The sequence below is a fragment of the Danio aesculapii genome, chromosome 23 (genome assembly GCF_903798145.1).
Source record: "Danio aesculapii chromosome 23, fDanAes4.1, whole genome shotgun sequence".
Classification (NCBI taxonomy): domain Eukaryota; kingdom Metazoa; phylum Chordata; class Actinopteri; order Cypriniformes; family Danionidae; genus Danio; species Danio aesculapii.
The window spans coordinates 14,404,823-14,425,129 of NC_079457.1; the positions used below are offsets into that span (position 1 = coordinate 14,404,823).

The 20,307-nt window shown below is 33.9% G+C and overlaps 1 protein-coding gene and 1 long non-coding RNA gene across 3 annotated transcripts in view; one reads left to right on the forward strand and one right to left on the reverse strand.

Moving 5' to 3' along the window:
- LOC130217083 (inactive dipeptidyl peptidase 10) overlaps positions 1 to 20,307 on the reverse strand; it is a 132,269-nt gene that overhangs the window by 92,908 nt on the left and 19,054 nt on the right. The window lies entirely within an intron of this gene.
- Positions 15,197 to 17,037, forward strand: LOC130217084 (uncharacterized). Its single transcript, XR_008835853.1, has 5 exons — positions 15,197 to 15,336; positions 15,619 to 15,674; positions 15,814 to 15,977; positions 16,318 to 16,460; positions 16,986 to 17,037. It is a non-coding gene; the product is annotated as an uncharacterized LOC130217084 (long non-coding RNA).

Here is a 20,307-nt window from a genome sequence, read left to right on the forward strand (position 1 = left end):
AGCTCAGTGTACATCACAGTAAACATATTAGGAGTGATTAAAACCGCAAATAAAAGTTGACATGATGGTTTCTGACATGATAACTAATGATGGTTAATTAAGGCTCTGCTAATGCACAGACAATCATAAGTTAATGTATGATTCATGCATAAATGATTATAAATATAACTAATAAATATTTAATCTGAGTAATAGATTAAGTAATATTGATAATTAAACTTGTCATATATTAATTGCTTACCATTATATATAGTATTAACTAATTAATGTGGTAATTACACAGAAGGTCAGATCATTTCATCCTCCAAGTAGCTGCTTTAATTAATCATTAGCTAATGATTTGCAAAGATATCATTATGTTATGAGTTGTTGGGAATATTAACTTTTTAAGTAATATGTCATGATTTTGAGTTCTGGCATCCTCACTAAAGAATAAACTCAAGTTGCACAATGACTGTAATATCACAGAATGTGTTTCAATGATGTGTAACACACAAATATTAATGTCAAAACCAGTCGTGTCTGTTATCATGCCACAACAGAGCACTGTAAAATCCAATACAAAGTTGTGTGTTATATGTTGACAATGATTAACATATGATGACACATTGCTGATGCGGTAATCATTCATTTATTCATGATTACCTCATCAGCAACTTTGCTCATCATGAAGGAAATATTAACTCTTGATTGTCTGTGCATTACTTATAAATAAATGCATATTAGTGCACCCATATTGAGCACTAATGCAAACATATTACCTTAATAATACATTGTTGTTGTTTTAATAATATCATTTTTGAGATATCAGGCTTTTATGGGTAATGATAAAATATAGAGCTCACACACAAAATGTCACAAAAAAGTAATATGCAGGGGTGGATTAAACCAATCAGTGAGTTAAGCAGCTGATTAGGGCCCCATGGAATTTGGGGGCCCTCAATAAATACCTATATAAACTATAGCTATAAATGATATATAACAATGTTGTCTGTCATATTTTGTATATTGAGGGTAGCTAACAAGTAAAATTATAATGCAATTTTTGTTTTTACATTCGTGCAAATTTGCCTCCCCACACCAATCATGGAGCAGTCCAATAGGATCAAGATTTAGTTATTTAGTTAACAACTTATTTATTATTTTATTTGGAAAAGGAAATTGAGTGACATAAGAAAAAGACAGCACAATAAACAAACAAACAAACAAACTAAATAAATAAATACAAAGGGTGTATATTAGGGCTTTTGGGCCCCATGACTGCAATTGCTTAGGGCCCTCAAATCACCAAATCCGCCCCTGGTAATAAGGAATTCTGAGAGTTTGCAATATAAATCATTGGCTTGGTTTTCATAACTCAGTGTTTATGCACATTTTAAAGTATTGCATGAGAAATTAGTAATATTTTTATATATTAAAAAAAAACTCACTTCCTTAAGGTGATTTTGAACCTGTGTGTAAAAGGGTTAATGCAAAGAGAGATGAAAACATGTTTCTAATTAAAATCACACCTATGTGACTCAATTCTGCTTTCCTTGTTTACTGTTGGTTACTAGGTTCCCAATACTACAGTGAGCAACTCTAACAACTTAATGAAAGCACTGCTAATTCGCATCTGGGACTTTTTCTGTTTTGCGAACTTTACAAAGCTTCTTTTCGCATTAGGATGGAAACCAAGCGAATAAAATTCAGAACTGGATAACAATCCACTTTCATAAACCACATATCAATATCAGTTGTCACACTATACCTACAGTACCAATAATACGTCTTACAAGATAATGTTTGAATGCTAAGTTTTATATTAAAACGCCATGTTATTACAGTAAGTGTTCATCTTAAAAAAATTTTAAAAATCAGATTTCACATCAAAAAGACACTAACATCACAACATGATGATGGATTTTTTATGCAAAAAGTTCCTTTACTTGCTAAAAGTGGTATAAACCATAAATCAAATGATCAATATTTTATTTTGTGTATATGTATAATTACCAAATTCAACATTTATAAACTGTGAACATGTTTCCAAGTAAAATCTCATGTAGCAAAAATTACAACTACTGTATGTGACTCCACTATGCTTGCCTTGTTTGCTGTTCGAGTCCGGGCTTGTGTTGTGTTGTGTTAATCAGTTAAGATTTCACATCAAAAAGACACTCATCACAACATGATGATGGATTTTTTTTAAATAATAAAAGGTGGCAACAGTGGTTAGCACTGTCGCCTCACAGCAAGGTCGGTGGTTTGAGTCCCGGCTGGGCCAGCTGGCGTTTCTGTGTGGAGTTTGCATGTTCTCCTCGTGTTCATGTAGGTTTCCTCTGGGTGCTCCGTTTTCCCTCATAGTCCTAAGATATGTGCTATAGGTGAACTAAATAAACAAAATTGGCCATAGTGTGTGAATGCGTGTGTGATTAAGTGTGTATGGGTGTTTTCCAGTACTGGCTTATGGCTGGAAAGGCATCCACTGCGTTAAAAATATGCTGGACAAGTTGGCGGTTCATTCCACTATGGCAACCCCTGATGAATAAAGGGACAAAGCCAAAGGAAAATGAATGAATGAATGAAGGAATGCTAAAAGGTCTTTTAGAAAGTGGTATAAACCAAAAATCAGATGATCAATGTGCATAAAATATTGTGTATCTGTATGATTTTCAAATTCAACAGACTGTGAACCGAGTATCAAAATTCTGTAGTTTTATGCAACATGTTGCTTGGAAGATTGTTTATGGTTTTTTTTTGTATAGTATTACACTGTATACATGACTTATGCAGTAAGCACACTTGGATTGTAGCATATTTGGAAACAATTATAATTGTTGCGAGAGGGACAAACATAGCTTACACCAACTTTAATATTGAAGTGCTGACAATTGTAAATATTTCCAGACATACACAAAGGAAATTAGCAGATCTGTTTCTGTGGCCTAAATTCACAAAGTCTAATTAGAGTCTCGGAGTTCTTGGATGCTGTTCATTGTTGTGAAACAAAAAGATAACTTCAAAAGCTTCAGAGGTTGCCAGCATGGATTCCTGCCAGAGGCTCATTATTAATAGATCTTGCTGGCTGCTTCACACAATTAAAACAGCAGCAGATAGTGTCTGATAAATCTATCTGCACTCATGCAGCAGAAATAAAAGGTTCACACGACTGGCCTCTTTTCAGATTCCAGAGATCTATAGTGCTTGCAGATTATAAAGCCCCTGCCTTACATCAAGCAGATCCACAATCAGCTCAATATTCAATTCCAGTTTAACTGTATAGCCCTTTCACAATAATTATTGTTTCAAAGCAGTTTTACAAAAGGTTATTATTGCATTACAGTCAAAATCAGCAAAGTTAAGGTCATAGGAACCATAAATGTATTAGTTACTAATAACTTTAACTAATTAACAAGTAACTAATAGCTTTTAACAGTTAAAAGTTATTATATAAACGTAATGAACCTGCAGTTACATAGGTGATGTCCAGTGATGGGTAAGTTACTTTAAAAAAGTAATAGATTACAAATGACCAACTACTACTGGAAAATTGTTTTCTGATTACATTACGAATTACTTAATGCAAAAAGTAATCAGACTACTAATTACTTTACTTTTAAGTTACTTTTAAAACATACAAAATAGACCTATAAAAATACAAAATAAACTGCAGCTCTTTCAGTAATTTAATATTCACCGAAAAACATTACAATAGTTTGATCACAGCAGCTTGACATATTCAAATAAATAAAAAAAATTTGCCCAAAACTTAAAATTCTTTCATCATTCACTTGTTCCAAACTTGTCTTTTACCTGTAACCACTGACATCTATAGTATGAAAAAGCACTGCAGTGTTTGGGTGTTCTGTGTTTGTCTGAGAAATATGTAATTAAGTCTACAAAAATATGTATATTGTATTTATATAGTTCTTGTCACGTGACTTGCGGTTTTCCAACTGATTCCCCTGGAAAATCCGAGCGCGTGCAATTTCAATGGAGGCACGCAGCTTGTGCACCTATTCGGAGCACATATTGCACATGCTCGGATTTTGCGCAATGAAATCAAAGTAATGTCTGTATTTCCACTTGAAGAAGCAACCACTCTTGTCCGAAATCATTTCAGCTTGCATTCTCCAGTAATTTAAAAGAGCATGCTTATTAGCTGACGTTGCAGCGGAAAACGTGATTTAAAAGAAGCATGTTTTTCTTCTAAAACTATATTTGTAATTTAAATAATGATTTTAGTAACTGTAATCAAATTACACACATTTAAAATGTAATTCGTTACATTACTGCGTTCCTCAAAAATGTAATTAGAACACAGTAACACGTTACTGTGGAACACATTACACCCAATTCTGGTGATGTGTACAGGTATGTGTACATGTTCAATGTAGTGTATTTGTGTATTAAGTGTACGTGTTGTCCTTGACGTCTTCGATGGTTGGCATCAGTATTTTAGTTTATTTTGCACAAAAATCGGTATTTTTAAAATCTTAATTAGCAATTGTCTTGTTTTCCAAAGAAAACGTACCACCGTTCAGTTGCGATACCAAAAAAGGATCAATTTACAATAAAAAATTAAGCAGCGCAACTGATTTCAGCATTAATAATAACAAGAAATATGTTTATACAAAAAATCAGCATATTAGAATGGTATCTGAAAGATCAGACGGTAACGATGCTGAAAATCAAGTAAACTACATTTAAATTATATTCAAACAGAATAAAATTATTTAATTGTGAGCAAAAGAGATATACTAAATAATTTTTTTAAAAATGTAAAGATAAAAAACATTACAAACATTTAACAATTTTAATTATTTGCCATTTTGAAAAAACAAAATGACAATTACAGATTTTCAGAAACATTTATCCAAAATAAGCCTAATTTGAATTCATTTGAAATACTTTACTTGTATTAAGCAAACATGTAACGTTAATTAATGAAGCCTATAATTAAGAAATTAGTGATAAAACAAGACAAAACAGTTCTTAAGATGATGCTCTTTTGCAGGATGAGCTGGTGACCCACTCAGGCTTCCCCTATAGTTACAGTGGCAGCCATGACAACACAATTAATGTAATTTGTTCACACTGTTGAATACAAGACTGACACTGTTTTCATTTCAAAGGCGTCTCTCTCATTATGGGCTGAGAGCCCAGTACTTTCTGTGTTAAAGCTTCATCAGCTCTGCTTCCATTGGTCCCTTGAGCCCTGAAATGATACTAGACTCCTAATTAGAATGACTGTTTTGGCAAACAGGGGAGAACCCTGCATCATAAATGAGAAGATCATCAAACAAGCACACATGTTATATTGCGAGTGAATTACAGTTATGAGGAAAGCAGTGCTGTCTTCAATAAACTTTAATATAAAACTTGAATATAAATTAATATGAAAGTTCGGCTCCAGCTATCATTACTCTTATCACAAATCATTCAATATCAGGGTTTTCCATACTTGGCGACAAGTTTAATCGAAGGTGATTTAAATGTCCATTTTGTCAGTAATTTTGAGTCAATCTGTGCTTTTTAAAACACTATTGGTTGGGTTTAGGGAAGGAGGGTGGGTCAGTCGATCGGTCCTTCAGTCAGTCAAACAGTTAATCGACAGCGTCCTCTGGTTGATTTACACAAGAACAGCAGGCACGAATGGCACTCGCGAGATAAATTTAAGCTCTCAAAAAGCATACACAGCGGCATCTAGTGGATTCACGAAAACAAAAAATGCGAGAAAACTTTGGCGGTCTCCAGAAATGTATATAGAGGTACTTTTTCAGAATGAGCCTAGGTTGGCATTTTCACAGCCAACAGGCCTGTATATCAAGTAATCAGGTGAGTTTATCAGAATTTACAATATGTGGTGTAATATTTCGCAGCGGTTATTAAGGGATTATCAATGGCAAAATTTACAGTTTTTCCAAATGTTTCTTTGAAGGTTGTGACCTTAACACCATAACATAATTATGAATGTAATAAAGCAAATGATTATTTGTATTAATAATCCTTAATAATGCCCATTCTTTCACAATTGTGGGTCACCTTGCTCAGTTTTGCAGCCATCATGTTGCTGTTAGCTGGTGTAGTCAGGGAAATGTCTAATACCCTTTCATTTGTAGTGTGGTCCTGAAAACCTTACCCCTATGCCTCCAAGCAAAAGAAAATTGGAACACCAATTCTAAAGGGGAAGGGCTAAGGGGTAGAATTGGAATTGGGAGTTTGTACTGATTACACAACTGCGGTTCCCTGAGAAGAGGTGCATGACAACTGCAGCTTTCAACAATCACGATTGCAATTTCCTTCTGATTAATTGCTCAGTCCTAGAATGCAACATGGACCCAAGACATATACATGAATCAAAAACAGGTTGTACTGTCACAAGATGCTACCATTAAAAGAAAAGAGTGCTCAGGAATACCTGTTTTTTGCCATATTCATAAAGTTGCTCATTAAATTTCAATACAGGTGTAATCCATCTCATTTCAGAAGATATTTCCAGATTTCTGCTGTAAACTCTACAACATAGAAGGCTTTTTTCTTAAAGAGATAGCTTGCTCACTATTTACTTACCCTCAAGTGGTTCTAAACCATTATGAGCTTCTTTAGTCTGTTAACACAAAGGAAGATATTTTGAAGAAAGCTAAAAAACGATGACCATTAAAATTCATAATAAGAAAAACAAATACTGTGGCATTCAATGCTTACAGGTTTCCACCATTTTTTAAAAATATCTTCTTTTGTGTTTAGCAGAAGAAACTCATAAAGGTTTGTAAACAATTATAGGGTGAGGTATTGATGGCATAATTTCCTTTTTGGGTGAACTATCCCTTTAAAGCAAGATAAATCAGACTCCAGTGAATAATTATTTTGGTCCAAATTCCCAGACCACACAAACAAACAGAAGCAAAATACAACCCACCCATAGATATCAGCCTTAAAAACCCACATTAGCCGATCGCTAATCCAGATCAAAAGAAATTTTACAATTCCAAGAGCTGTTTAGAAAAGAGATCTGACAAATAGAGCCATGGAGAAAAAAGTGACAAAGGCTGGCCTTCAAAAACCCTGGCACTGGTGTCAAAGTGACACATTTTCGTCTGGGCAGAGTCCCAAACAGACAGATTTCTCATTGTATTCCACTCAAGCGCTCAGTTCACAGAGCAGCGCCTCTACAAAGCTGTCAGTCACGTATATTGTGCCACTCCTGCATTGCAGAAAGCAATGCTCCGCGTGGGCGACAATCTCATCAAAGATGCTCCCATGCTATAGGAGGGAGAGAAACATGTTTAAAGGTCTGATAATGTACATCATGTTAGAAATTTCTTAACACCACAGAACTAGCAGAGGAGATCGATACCATGGGAAGTGAGGAGAACTCCTGTGGGAAATAATTAAAAAAACAGCAGGGAGCTAACGCGAACACTCTGAGACAAATGTTGTCATGTGTGCATATTTTCTGAGAGAAACAAAAACACTTGTGCAATATGGTGACCTGTGACCTCCTTTGGGATTAAATGCTTTGGTCAAATAGTATAGATTTATCAATAGTGGAGATTGATTGCCTTTTTACTCCCAATGATTGAATAGCTTGTAACAAAAAGCCTATCAATCACCATGTTAATGCGCGTTTTGAAGTTTAGTGTGAGAATGTGTGATGAAAGTGCCAAATTTGTAATAAAAATCCCTAAATTTAAAAATAAAAAGTGTTTATGCTCACTTGAGGTGGTTTTGGACAATGCGAATAATATGGGATGGAAACACATTTGCCAAACAAACTCTGATGGGGTAAATTGTACATCCACGTGACTCCATTAGGCGGTAAAGTCTAGATAGGATACACGGCCGACTGGAAGTGCGATACGCACATCAATGTAGCAGCATTTTTTATGACACTGTATAACAATAATTCATATTTTTACAATACTGTGACTGTTGGGTTTAGGGTTAGGGTGAGGGTAGACGTTAAAAAAATACAATTTATTGGGTAATTTAATAGATAACATAAATAATAAATCAATACAACTACTGTTTTTACATTACTGTGACGGTTGGGTTTAGGGTTGGGGTGGGGGTAGACGTTAATAAAATGCAATTAATGGGAAATTTCATAAATAATATAAGTCATTTTCGTTAACTTCCGCCCGCAACCATATTCTGATCTAGCAACAACCCCATTAGGCTTGCCTTGTTTACTGTTGGTTACAAGGTACCAATACTACAATCAGCTGCTCTAATAACTTCATAGACAGATGCTTCTTCAATGTTCAGGACAAGAGCTATATTCTGTACTGTAATGGATTAAAGGGAACAGCAAGATCTAAATAATAAAACATCTTGTCACAATGTTATTTTCATATAAATTTTATATTTTATATAAATAAATACATTGTAAGGTTATAAGTAATTGCCTTTATTATTGACCAGTGGCGAATAGAAAGACGAATTTGAGAAATTCAAATCTGCATTGATTTCATTAATTAATTTTCCTTCTGCTTAGTCTCTGATTATCAGAGGTAACCAGAGGTAACCACAGCGGAACGAACCGCCAACTATTGCAGCATATGTTTTACTCAGCGGATGCCCTTCCAGCTGCAACCCAGTACTGAGAAACACCCATACACACTCATTCGAGATTGAAAACATATGTGATTTGTGGATTCCCTGCAAAATGTATCCAAAGTTAACCAACATGTTTATCATTTGCATTTGTTTTAAGGCTTGTGAGCATTCCAGGCCAGTTTAAAACCTTCAGGCAACAAATTATAATGCTTGTAACTTTAAGATATTTATACGATGTAGACTATACAGTGATATTTTACATTTGCTTATTATTTTGCCTGAATACTGCTAGACTCCCATGAAATGATTAAATTCTGTGCATTTCATTTGCATCTTTGCTTCACTGTATCAATGCTAGTGATTTGGTTTATTATATGTTATGCAGGTGCACTTAACAACAAAATCATCCCAATTAATCTAAAATTATGAAATATTTCCAAATAGAGCCGTTCATTTCATCTGGTGAAAGTATACACAATATCGCAACACAAAGGGGGAAATAAGTATAGAACACGTCACCATTTCTCTTAGAAAACATATTTCGAAAGGTGCTGTTGACTTGACATTTTTCCCCGGATGTTGGTAACAGCCAAAGAAATCCATATATGCAAAGAAAACAAAACTAATTAGTTTACAAAAGAAAAAGTATTGAACACATGAAGAAAGGGAGGTATAGAAAAGCAGTGAAAGCCCAGACAACAGCTGCAACCCTCTGCCCTTCCTCAGCGTGAATTCATATTAGCTGCTTCAGTCCAACATCTGCATTACCAGGATGATGAAAATGAAACCAAGGTGGACATTTCAGCAACACGATAATCCAAAACACAGCCAAGGAAACTCTCAAATGCTTTCAGAGAAAAAAAATCAAGCTGTAGAATGGCCCACCCAACCACCTAATGTGAATCCAATATAAAATACAAATTAAAAGCTCAGATTTGATAGACCGGACCAACAGGATCATCAAGATTTTTACACCTTGTTGAAGTCTGTGAAAAACTCACACGTGAGCAATGCATGTGACTTCATTCTCCATATGAGAGGTGTCTTTAAGCTGCCATCACCAAAAAAGACATTTATATAAAGTATTCAATACATTCCAGTAGTTCAGTTCTTTCTCCTTTTTCAGATTTTTTGTTTGTATTGTTTGGATTTTTACCAAAATCGGGTTCAATTCCATGTCAACAGCTCCTTTAGAGATGTTATTCCCAGGAAAAAACTCCGACGTGTTTAATAATTGTTTTCCCCGCTGTATGTATAGCAGAAAAACAAAATATCCCAATGTCTGTTTTTTCCAATACCGTGCAGCCCTAATTCTAACATTAAAAATAACCATCCAATTTGCGATTTAAAAAAAATTATATTAGTTGAATGTGTATTATTTTTATTATTCCAAGGGAAATGCACATATTCATCGAAAAGCTGTTTAGGTAAACACATGCATGCAAAATAAACACACACACACATCTCATTGACGTCTCATTGACATGAGTGTCTCGCTTTACTGATGGTTGCCATTCCAGCTGGAAAGCATTAACTGAAGCAACAGTGCAATTTTTCACTTTTTTTCTCTCTCTTGGGAATCCGGCTGCTCTTGGGGATGGAGTAATTCATAAATATGACTCATGGGAACTACTGAACTTCAGTGTTTGGCCATGATGAAAAATCACTTTGAGCCAAATCACAGAACTAATGAGGCGCATTTGAGATTTGCATAATTCTGAAACATATGGTGGAGTCCTGTTAAGTAAACACGTCTTTCAAAGCTCAGAAAGCAAACAAATTACCTGCAACCCACATAAAAAAATACTGTAGTCATTTAAGGTAAACATTATAGTGTTTTTTTTTTTACTAAAACTCACTTTAATAGTAGAGTGTATATTATACTGTATGTAGTGTATATTATACCGTATGTAAATAGTACAACACTTGGTATCACTTTAGTTTGATGGCCCTTTTAATGCATTTTGTTGAATTTAACTTACATTGCATCTACATGCCAACTATTTCTCATTAGATTATAAGTAGACTGTTAGGTTGGGGTTAGGGTTAGTGTAAATTGTACTTGCAAAGTTTCTTATAGTCAGTTAAATTTCTGTTGAAGGAGCAGTATCAACAGATATTAAGCAGACAGTCTACTAATACTCAAATGAGAAGTAATTGGCATGTAGTTGCAACGCAACATTTTAGTCAACAATATGTAAAATAGAGACCATCAAAATAAAGTATTACCCAGCATTCTGTTAATGAATTATTCTACAACATACTGTAGTATTAACTAGGGCTGCAAACATATATAGTTTTAGCATCAATACCACAATGTGCACATCTGCAATATTGAGTTGGAATAGTTTAGGATTATATATATATATATATATATATATATATATATATATATATATATATATATATATGAGCAATATCACACGAACAATATCGCATATATTTTTATATACACGATTATGCCGTCGAACTGTAGTATAAATGCAATATCACACTCGTAGCAGTGCAATATGGCTTTATATCATCACTGGTGGGAGGCGTGCATTGGCTTTGCCTTAGTGTCCCACCAGTGACAATATACAGCCACGTCGCACTGCTACTCATGTGATATTGTGTTTATACAACAGTTTGACGGCATAATCGTGTGTATAAAAAAGAAAATCAAACACAAAGAGTCTCAAAACCCTTTTGTATGAGGAACTACTTCAGCCATTCATTCACATCTGCAGCTGACGATCAGAACAGCAGATACTGTTACTAATTCACAAACATCACTTTAGAGCTAGTATTTGAATGATTCTCAAGCGTAATGTCTAATGTGATGACAAAACAGGTGATTTTGCTCACATTTTAAGATTATAAGGCTGAACGGCATTACAGTCTTCAGTATTTCTCTGTTGCAATCAGGATATCACAATAATTAACCCTGAAAAAAGCAGATTGCTGTTGTGTTTGTGATAAAGTAAAACACTAAACACATGCGGGCATTTCTTTTTTCTTTCTGCCAACACAACACACATTCCTGATGGTTCCATCTCACACTTAATTTAATATAATTATATGGTATAAATACTACAACATACAAAAGAGTGAGATCGACTTAGAATATCACTTACCTGTTTAATAATGTTTTGATTAGCTGTAGTTAGGAATTACGCTGTTTTATCCTCTAAGGGCTTATTACGGGTCTCTGTCACCATCTTGTGGATGGACAACATCTTTGGTCTGCTCAATGAGGCTAATGGCCCCTGACACACTGTCTCTTAGAAATTATAAATATTTTAAAATAGGCACTATCCTTATAAATAAACTGCATAGTTGCAATCTAAACAACTACATTCTTGACTAAAAAAGTCAAAAGTACATTTTGTTGCCCAACAGCAGCAATATTTGTCAAACTGTAGAGTGCCCTCTGTTGCTGTATGTGGGTAGAGTACTACACAAGGGTAAAGGGTGAAGTGCTGTTACTGGCAGAATATTGCATGGCTATCAGCCAGTAAGATTCAAGAACCAGAAAGAACTGTTGTATAAATGATTATACTGGAAATATATAGCCACAGTTCAAAATACATGATATTTGTGGAGTTACTTAATAGAGTAAAAGTTTATCATTTGCACATGGTTTTAAGCACTAAGAGCATTCAGACACAATGTTTAATAGAAAATAATTATATTGAACTATTTAAACAGTGGAGTTTGCATGTTCTCCCCGTGTTCGTGTGGGTTTCCTCCGGGTGCTCCAGTTTCCCCCACAAGTCCAAAGACATGTGGTATAGGTGAACTGGGTAAGCTAAATTGTCCATGGTGTAGGTGTGTGATTGAGTGTGTATGAATGTTTCCCAGTGATGGGTTGCAGCTGGAAAGGCATCCGCTGTGTAAATCCTATCCTGGATAAATTGGCGGTTCATTCCGCTGTGGCGACCCCAGATTATTAAAGGGACTAAGCCGAAAAGAAAATGAATTAATGAATGAATGAATGTTTAAACAGTAAAGTCTTTGCAGTGGTATTTTAAATTTAGCTTTTTTTTTTATATCTCTGAACCTGAATACGAATAGACTGTACCCTGAAAACCATAAAGCCTTGTTTATTTCACTCTTATATTTGCATGTTACATTTCATGCACGATTTGTTCCCTTACAAAATCATGACGATCGATTGAAAATTAATACATTGTTTCCAAATAGGGCTATTCAATTCGTCTGGTGAAATTGAATTTATATCGCAATATATAATCACAGAAATACAAAATATTGCAATGATTATTTTTCTAATAATGTGGAGCCCTAGAATTAACTGCAGTGAACCGTTAACAAATACACATTGTAGTAGGCTATACTCTAGTTTTTAACAAGTGAAATGTGGTGCATTGAAATATAATATACATAGTACACTGTAAAACCCAAAAAGTTAAGATAACTCAAACCATTTGAGGAAACTGATTACAACAAACCATTTAAGTTAAAAAACTACTACAAATGAGTACTGTGAACTAAATCCATTTGAGCAAACGAAGCAATTTGAGCACAGTAAAACCCGATAAATGAAGAGAACTCAAACCAACTGAGTACTGTAAAACCCAAAAGGTTAAGGTAACACAAACCGTTTGAGGAAACCGATTGCTACAAACCATTTGAATAAAAAAAAAATCTATATAAGTACTGTGAACTTATTTCATTTAAGTTGAAGTAATGAGGTATTTAATTAACTCATTACCTTCAACACTGAGTTCAAAACTCTTTTCAAATGAGTAGAATTAACCTGAGTTAACTACATTCATTTTATTTGACTGTTGAGTGTAATACAAATGTTACACAACATTAATTCAAGTGCTTTACTATAGACCATTTTGAGGGATGTAAACAATAGCAACGATCCTAACCTATTTCCTGTTTTATATTTGTATATATTTTTTAAATAGCTTCCAATAATACAAAAAGGTCCACATATTGATAAATAATGTTATGATAGATGTTTTAGCGTTAAGTAATGATTGAATTGCCTTCTGTTATATATTATTTACTATGAATTAATATTTTGTGATGTGGGAATCCAGTAAATACGATTAGTAAATGAACGTATATGAAACGAATATGGACAAATGCATATACTGAACCCACACCGAGTCTAATTGTGATGACAGATGTTGACTGAATGGATGGAGCCATGGCTGATTTCCATAAGATCTGTTATTCTGTCAGCTATTGATAAACGAGGGATATTAAATTGTAGAAGGTGTTCAAAATAGTTTGACAAACACCATTTACGTATAGTCGCGCTGAGTGATAGCGAGCACTGAAGGAAAATGATTTGTTTTCGTGAACAAGGCTGTTTCAATTAGAGAACATCTCCAGGCCCTTACAAAAATAGCCTACAGGAATCCTGCAGGATTTTCATTTTTTCTGCAGGAACCTGCTGGTATCCTGTAGGAATTATGAAATCCTGCAGGGCAAAATGACAATATGTGCAGGCAATTCCTACAGGTTTTAGAATCCTGCAGTACTTTTTACAGGAATCCTGAAGGATTTAATTTTTTTCCCTGCAGGATAGCTGCTGTCCTGCAGGAATTATAAAATCCTGTAGGACACATTGACGATATGTGCAGGAATTTCCTACAGGTTTTACAATGAATCCAAGCAAGTGACAAATCCTGCAGGATTTTATCATTCCTGCAGGACTTGCAGGAGTTATTTGTTGTAATTGGAATGAAAGAAAGAAATTCTGTCACTTGCTGTTGGTAGCATTACAATATGAGTTCTAACAGATAAACAATACAACAAACAAACAAAAAATTAATAAATACATAAATAAAAGTATACGAATAGATTATAGGCAATTATAAAAATCAACCATTACTCTAAACCATTCAAATTAAGCATATATGCAAACAAACAAGCTCTACACTTTTACGTTTTATTTCTATACTTTTTTATTTCATTTATTAAAATGTCAATTCAGCTATTTGAATTCAACTAACATCTGTTCGGTTGGATGCAAAAAATTAAAATAAAAAACTGCAAGACCTGTCTGTGAGGTGGACACATGTTGAATGTATGTCTGTGCATTTTATGCATTATATGACAGAGTCTATCCCTTTTTCTTTTAAAATGTTTGTTGCTGTTATCCCTGATTCTCTGTCTTTTTGACCTGAGCAACCTATGTTATTCTGTGTCCATTGCTTTTTTGTGGCAGCTGGAACTGGTGCCTCTTCGTTTAAGTACACTTTTTATTCTATTTTTATCCTTTAAAAAAGCAGGTTAGGGTTATTGTTAGTTGGATTGGTAAACGTAATGTGTTTTCTGCAGTGTTAGAGTAAATTTAATTAGTACATTATTATAAACATTTTAAATAAAATAAGATATAAATGCAAAATTGAAATTAGATAATACATTGCTGCCAATAATGTAAAGGTCTATATTATAAACGTATAATAATTACAATATTTAAGTTAATAATGACTACTACTAATATGTGTGTGTATTATTTGGCAAATGGACTTTGTTAAACAAATTAAAACAAACATTATTTATAAACATACTTTTTTCTTTAAGAAAATAAATTCTTTGTGGAATGTGTGTGTTTTTAATAAATCTGCTTTACAGGTTCATACAGATAGTCTTTCACACTTAAAAAGACGCTCGTTTTCGCCACCTACTGGCGTAACAATGTAGTTTACATTATAAACTCCGGAAAAATGAATCATTCAGAGAAAAGATCCGATTCATTGAGATGACTCGCTTCACGTCGCCGATTCGAATGCACGTCAGTCAACTGTCACCAACCGTCTTCTGAAGGTAAAGTACTTTTCTTAAGTTATTTTATCGTTAAAATGCTATAATTACTTATCTATTTTAACGTTAAATCAGTAAATTGCTTTGTAACACCAAAACAAATGCTTTTTTTCCTTTTAAAGCCGAGATCACGTTAACAATACTAGTATATTGCTAACGTAATATACCCAGGCCTACTACCGCCGGCGCCTATATCAAAATTTAATTAAAAAAATGGCTATATTAATTATATTTTTATCATTTACTGCTTATAATTGATGTTAATGTCGTTTTTTGTTACCTCAGAAATCATTTTGATCGCCGGTCGGACAGCAAACTACCTGTTGGCAGGTTGACATAAGGTAAAACTGTTGTCATGGATACAGTCAGCTGAATCAACCAGATAAATGAATGATATTTATTTGTGTGTATATATGTTTGTGTGTGTGGGTTTGTCTGTCTGTCTATCTGTCTGTCTATATATCTATCTATCTGTGTTAGAAAATGGGCAAAACATGGGTCCTAGTGGAATGAAGGGAGGAGCCACCGACCTGACATTGTTCCTAAAAAGAACCTACTGAAAAATAACTTTGAACCTGGAGATGTTGTGGATGTTGCCGATGAGGATGAAAGTTCACCAGCCACAGTTTTAGACTGTTTCTAAGGTATTTGTAAAGGTTTTTATGTGTTGTAAAGTAATCTGTGTTTTTGAAACTAATGAAGACAGCAGAAGTCAATGATTTATTGTAATTATTTAGCCTGACATGTTTACTGTTACAAAATATTTTAAATCTTTTCTAAAATAAAATATATTGTGTTTAAGTTTAAGTTTTTTACTCGGATATTTAAAAATAACTTATTTTAGAGCAGTAATCACAATATCGTGATATTTTTATCCAAAGTTATCATACCACCTGAAACTTATACCGGCCCATGCCTAATCATAATTGAAGATATGTATTTTCAACTTTTTAAGTATTTTTTAAAGTATTTACTTCTCTTTAGAGAACAAAGAAACTCTCAGGAGGAGGATATTCAGGAGAGGGGATTTTACAGACACAGCACAGAAGAAATTTCCAGATGTACCAATAAAAGTTATCAAGGCAGCACTCGGAAAAATTAAATGATGAGCACAAGTTACGAGTAAGGTAATAATTTGTACACACACGCACGCACGCACGCACACACACTTGTATTATCACATTTGTGAATTGGAGAATACAACAAAAACATTTTTTTTACAATTCTTTTTGCTGAAATAATAAAAGGAAAACCCCAGGATGGTGTTATCAAGACTTACAGAAAAAGGAAAATAAAATAGTGTGAGACTGGTAACGGCAGCCTGAAGAGGGAATGATGTCAGATCTACGATCTTGTCCCCATAGACACTTCATTAAATACTCCTCGCATAAGCGATCATTTATTTTTTGTAATTTGACGCAAAGATTATATTATACATAAATACATATAAATGTACATACATTTAAAAAATCTAAATATTAAAAACTTTAAGGTATATAGGATGCTGATGACTGTTAAACACATTTTAACAGTCTTGTGAAAAGGATGCATTGGTTGTTTATGGGGATTCATAGCTGTAATGCTTTTTATACTGTAAAGACTGCATTCTCCCCTACACCAACTATACCACTTACTTTCTTTACTTTTTTTAGGGAAATGGAGTAAATGCAGCCTGCTGTGAATTGGATTCTGCTTTGGTCTACTTTTTTCTTTTTTTCTTTCTTTTTTTTTTTTTTTTTTTACAATTTTAATAAAAAATTGTGAAAATACATTGTTTCATTGTGAAATTTCTCTAAATTCATATCTGTCCTGCACGATAATCCTGCTGGAACTGTATATTTTAATAGACCTGTAGGATTGTAATTCCTGCAGGAATAATCCCTGCATAAATTTCCTGCAGGTATTCCTACAGGAAAATGAGCTGAAAATCCTGTAGGAAATCTGCACAACATTCCTGCAGGATTCCTGTGGGTTTTTTTTGTAAGGGGGGGCAAAGGATAAAAAGTGCATCCAAATTACTGACAGCAACTCTTCCTTCTTTCAAAGATGACCTTTTTTTAAAAGAACCCACATTAAAGCATACATAATTTAATCAACAGCACTACTCTGATTGCTGCAGGGAAACATTGCTGTCATTTTTCCAAACATTACACACACACACAAAAGTACACAGACACATTAAAAACTGCTTACCAGAAGTTGAGGAAGATTGAGAAAAAATTATTTCCTCGATTAATATTCGATATTTATAATTGATATTTGAATTGTCATTCCTCTGCCGCCATGTTTAGATAGTACATTAACCGAAAACGTGAGCTTGTGAGCGCGGCGCGCGAAATATGGAAGTATATTTGTGCCAAAAAAATCTATAGTCAAGTCGCTTATTTACGCATTTCTTCTTGTGGGTGCCCGGAAATGTTCCGTTGCTCACGTGAAAGTGTCCATTGATGCGTCCCAATTCGCATACTAACAGTATGGTACGCCTTAAAAGTATGTACTTTTTTGTGTGAAGGAAAATTATATACTTTTGAGTGTGTAATAGAAGAGTATGCAAGCTTTGGGACATACAACTTCCTCGTTAACAGATCCTTGTGTTGCTTAGTTATATGAGCGCTGTTAGTTATATGAGCCCAATCATCCACATTTCTTTCATATTTAATTTCCTATCTTATCGGAGAAGCAGCAGGTTAATATCCCATTCACAACTAGTCTTTCATGCAGCGAAATCTCCTCAGGTCTTTGGATAATTATGCATTCAGAAGATAATGTTCATACTCGTCTTTATATAAGTTCAGTATTGTTGTTGCAGATGAAACATAACACAGAAAACGCGATTTAATTATTTTCCAGTGGGCTAGATATTAATTAACAGTCATACAAACATCTTTAACAAAGCCTACTTGACGGTTGGTCTCCCGCGTCCATCATATTTGTAGTGTATTTACACTTTTCACCCGCGTTTGTAGTTCTAATCGAATTCAGGTCCAATGCGTAATGTACTGTGGGCAATATCAGCGGTTAGTTTATGGACGCTTCTACACTTCAAATCTTTATCTAAAATAGTAAATTATCCAGTAACCTTTGGCATACTCTTTTCAACATACTACGATTTGGGACATACTAAATATATTTTCAAATATCATTTAGGACAGTATGAGAATTGGGACATGTTTTTTTAAAAAGGTGAAGCGTCAGGAATAATTTGGTGTCACTAGCACCAAACTTTTTTGAAATAAGTTTTACATTTAAAAAAAAAACATAATTATAAATTAATGACAAATATATCAAATAATTTAACTTATTGTATTTTCACAGAGAAATGTGTCATAATTACTGTTTATAACGCCAATAAAGTATTAAAATAAACAAATATAAAAAAAAAATCCTATGGGACAAAATAAGCTAAATACTTTCCAATAGTAAAATGTAGATGTAAATGTCAAATGTAGAATTTTTTATATTATATTATATTATATTATATTATATTATATTATATTATATTATATTATATTATAATTATTGCATATATTGTAAAGATTTTATTCCATATATGATTTTTCGAAACTCTCAAATACATAGACCTGGATACATACATAAAATCAAACATATATACTAAAACTTCAGAATTATTTTACATCCCTTCTGAGAAACTGATTTGTGAAATTAACCTTAGTTGTCAGCATATTTTAAAAAATAAAATAACCTTCTACTGTAAATTAAACAACAAAACAGAGCAGCTGTACATTCATAATGACTTGCTCTTGATGTGAGTTCAAAACGCTGGTGCCAAGCATATGGTGAACTCCATATGCTCAGCTTCTGTGACTTTATCCAAACTGAAAACACTATTTCCGGGACAGACTACATACTGTAACCCCCCACATGCAACTTCGTGACATCGGCAAATGCAGTGTACCACCAGTTCTACCATAAATCACATTATCTTGATATTGAATTCTTACACATTTATGTTTTGATGTATGTTATTGATAGAGTTACTGTAAAAAAGAAATTAATTGACTTTACTTAAAAAAATTGAGTTAACCCATTGTCTTAAAATTATTAAGTAAAGTTACGTCAGCTTTAAAGTTCAATGTGTTTACTCAATTTTTAAAGTAAAGTCAACTTGTCACTTTGAAGGCAATGGGTTTACTCATTTTTTTAGCAAAGTAACTAATTGATTGGGTGACACGGTGGCTCAGTGGTTAGCACTTTCGCCTCACAGCAAAAAGGTCACTGGGTCAGATTGCATTTCTGTGTGGAGTTTGCATGTTCTCCCCGTGTTGGCATGGATGTCCTCCAGGTGCTCTGGTTTCCTCCACAGTCCAAAGACATGCACTATAGGTGAATTGAATAAACATGGTTATATATATATTATAATGAGTGTGAATGGATGTTTCGCAGTACTGGGTTGCAGCTGGTAGGGCATCCGCAGTGTAAAACATATGCTGGATAAGTTGGCGGGTTCATTCCGCTGTGGCGACCCCTGATGAATAAAGGGACTAAGCTGAAGGAAAATAAATGAATGAACTAATTGCTTTTTACAATGTTTAGGAATTATAATATGCCTTCTGGCATATGGGGAAGGGGGAGTTTCTTATTTTTTCGCATTTATTTTGAACATTTTCCTTCATTAAATAAGATTGTATAATTTCAAACATAAAGTAAATAAATAAAGCATGTCACGCTACATAAAATAACTGTATGAAACAAAAACCGTAGCCATGCTGAATAAAAATGCAAATGCACTCTCTGTCAGCAGATGGCACTTAATAGATCTGCAGGAACAAATGCACTTTCTTAGTTCTGGAAACAAATCATACAGCACGTGTATTTATATGCATTAAACAGAGTTTGCACACAACAAATAGACAGGCGATTTCAGATAGGCGATCCCCTTTGAGAAACCTACAGAAAACTTTTAGAAACTTACAGTATTTCTAGCATCAGAAACAGTGATATCAATGGCAACTT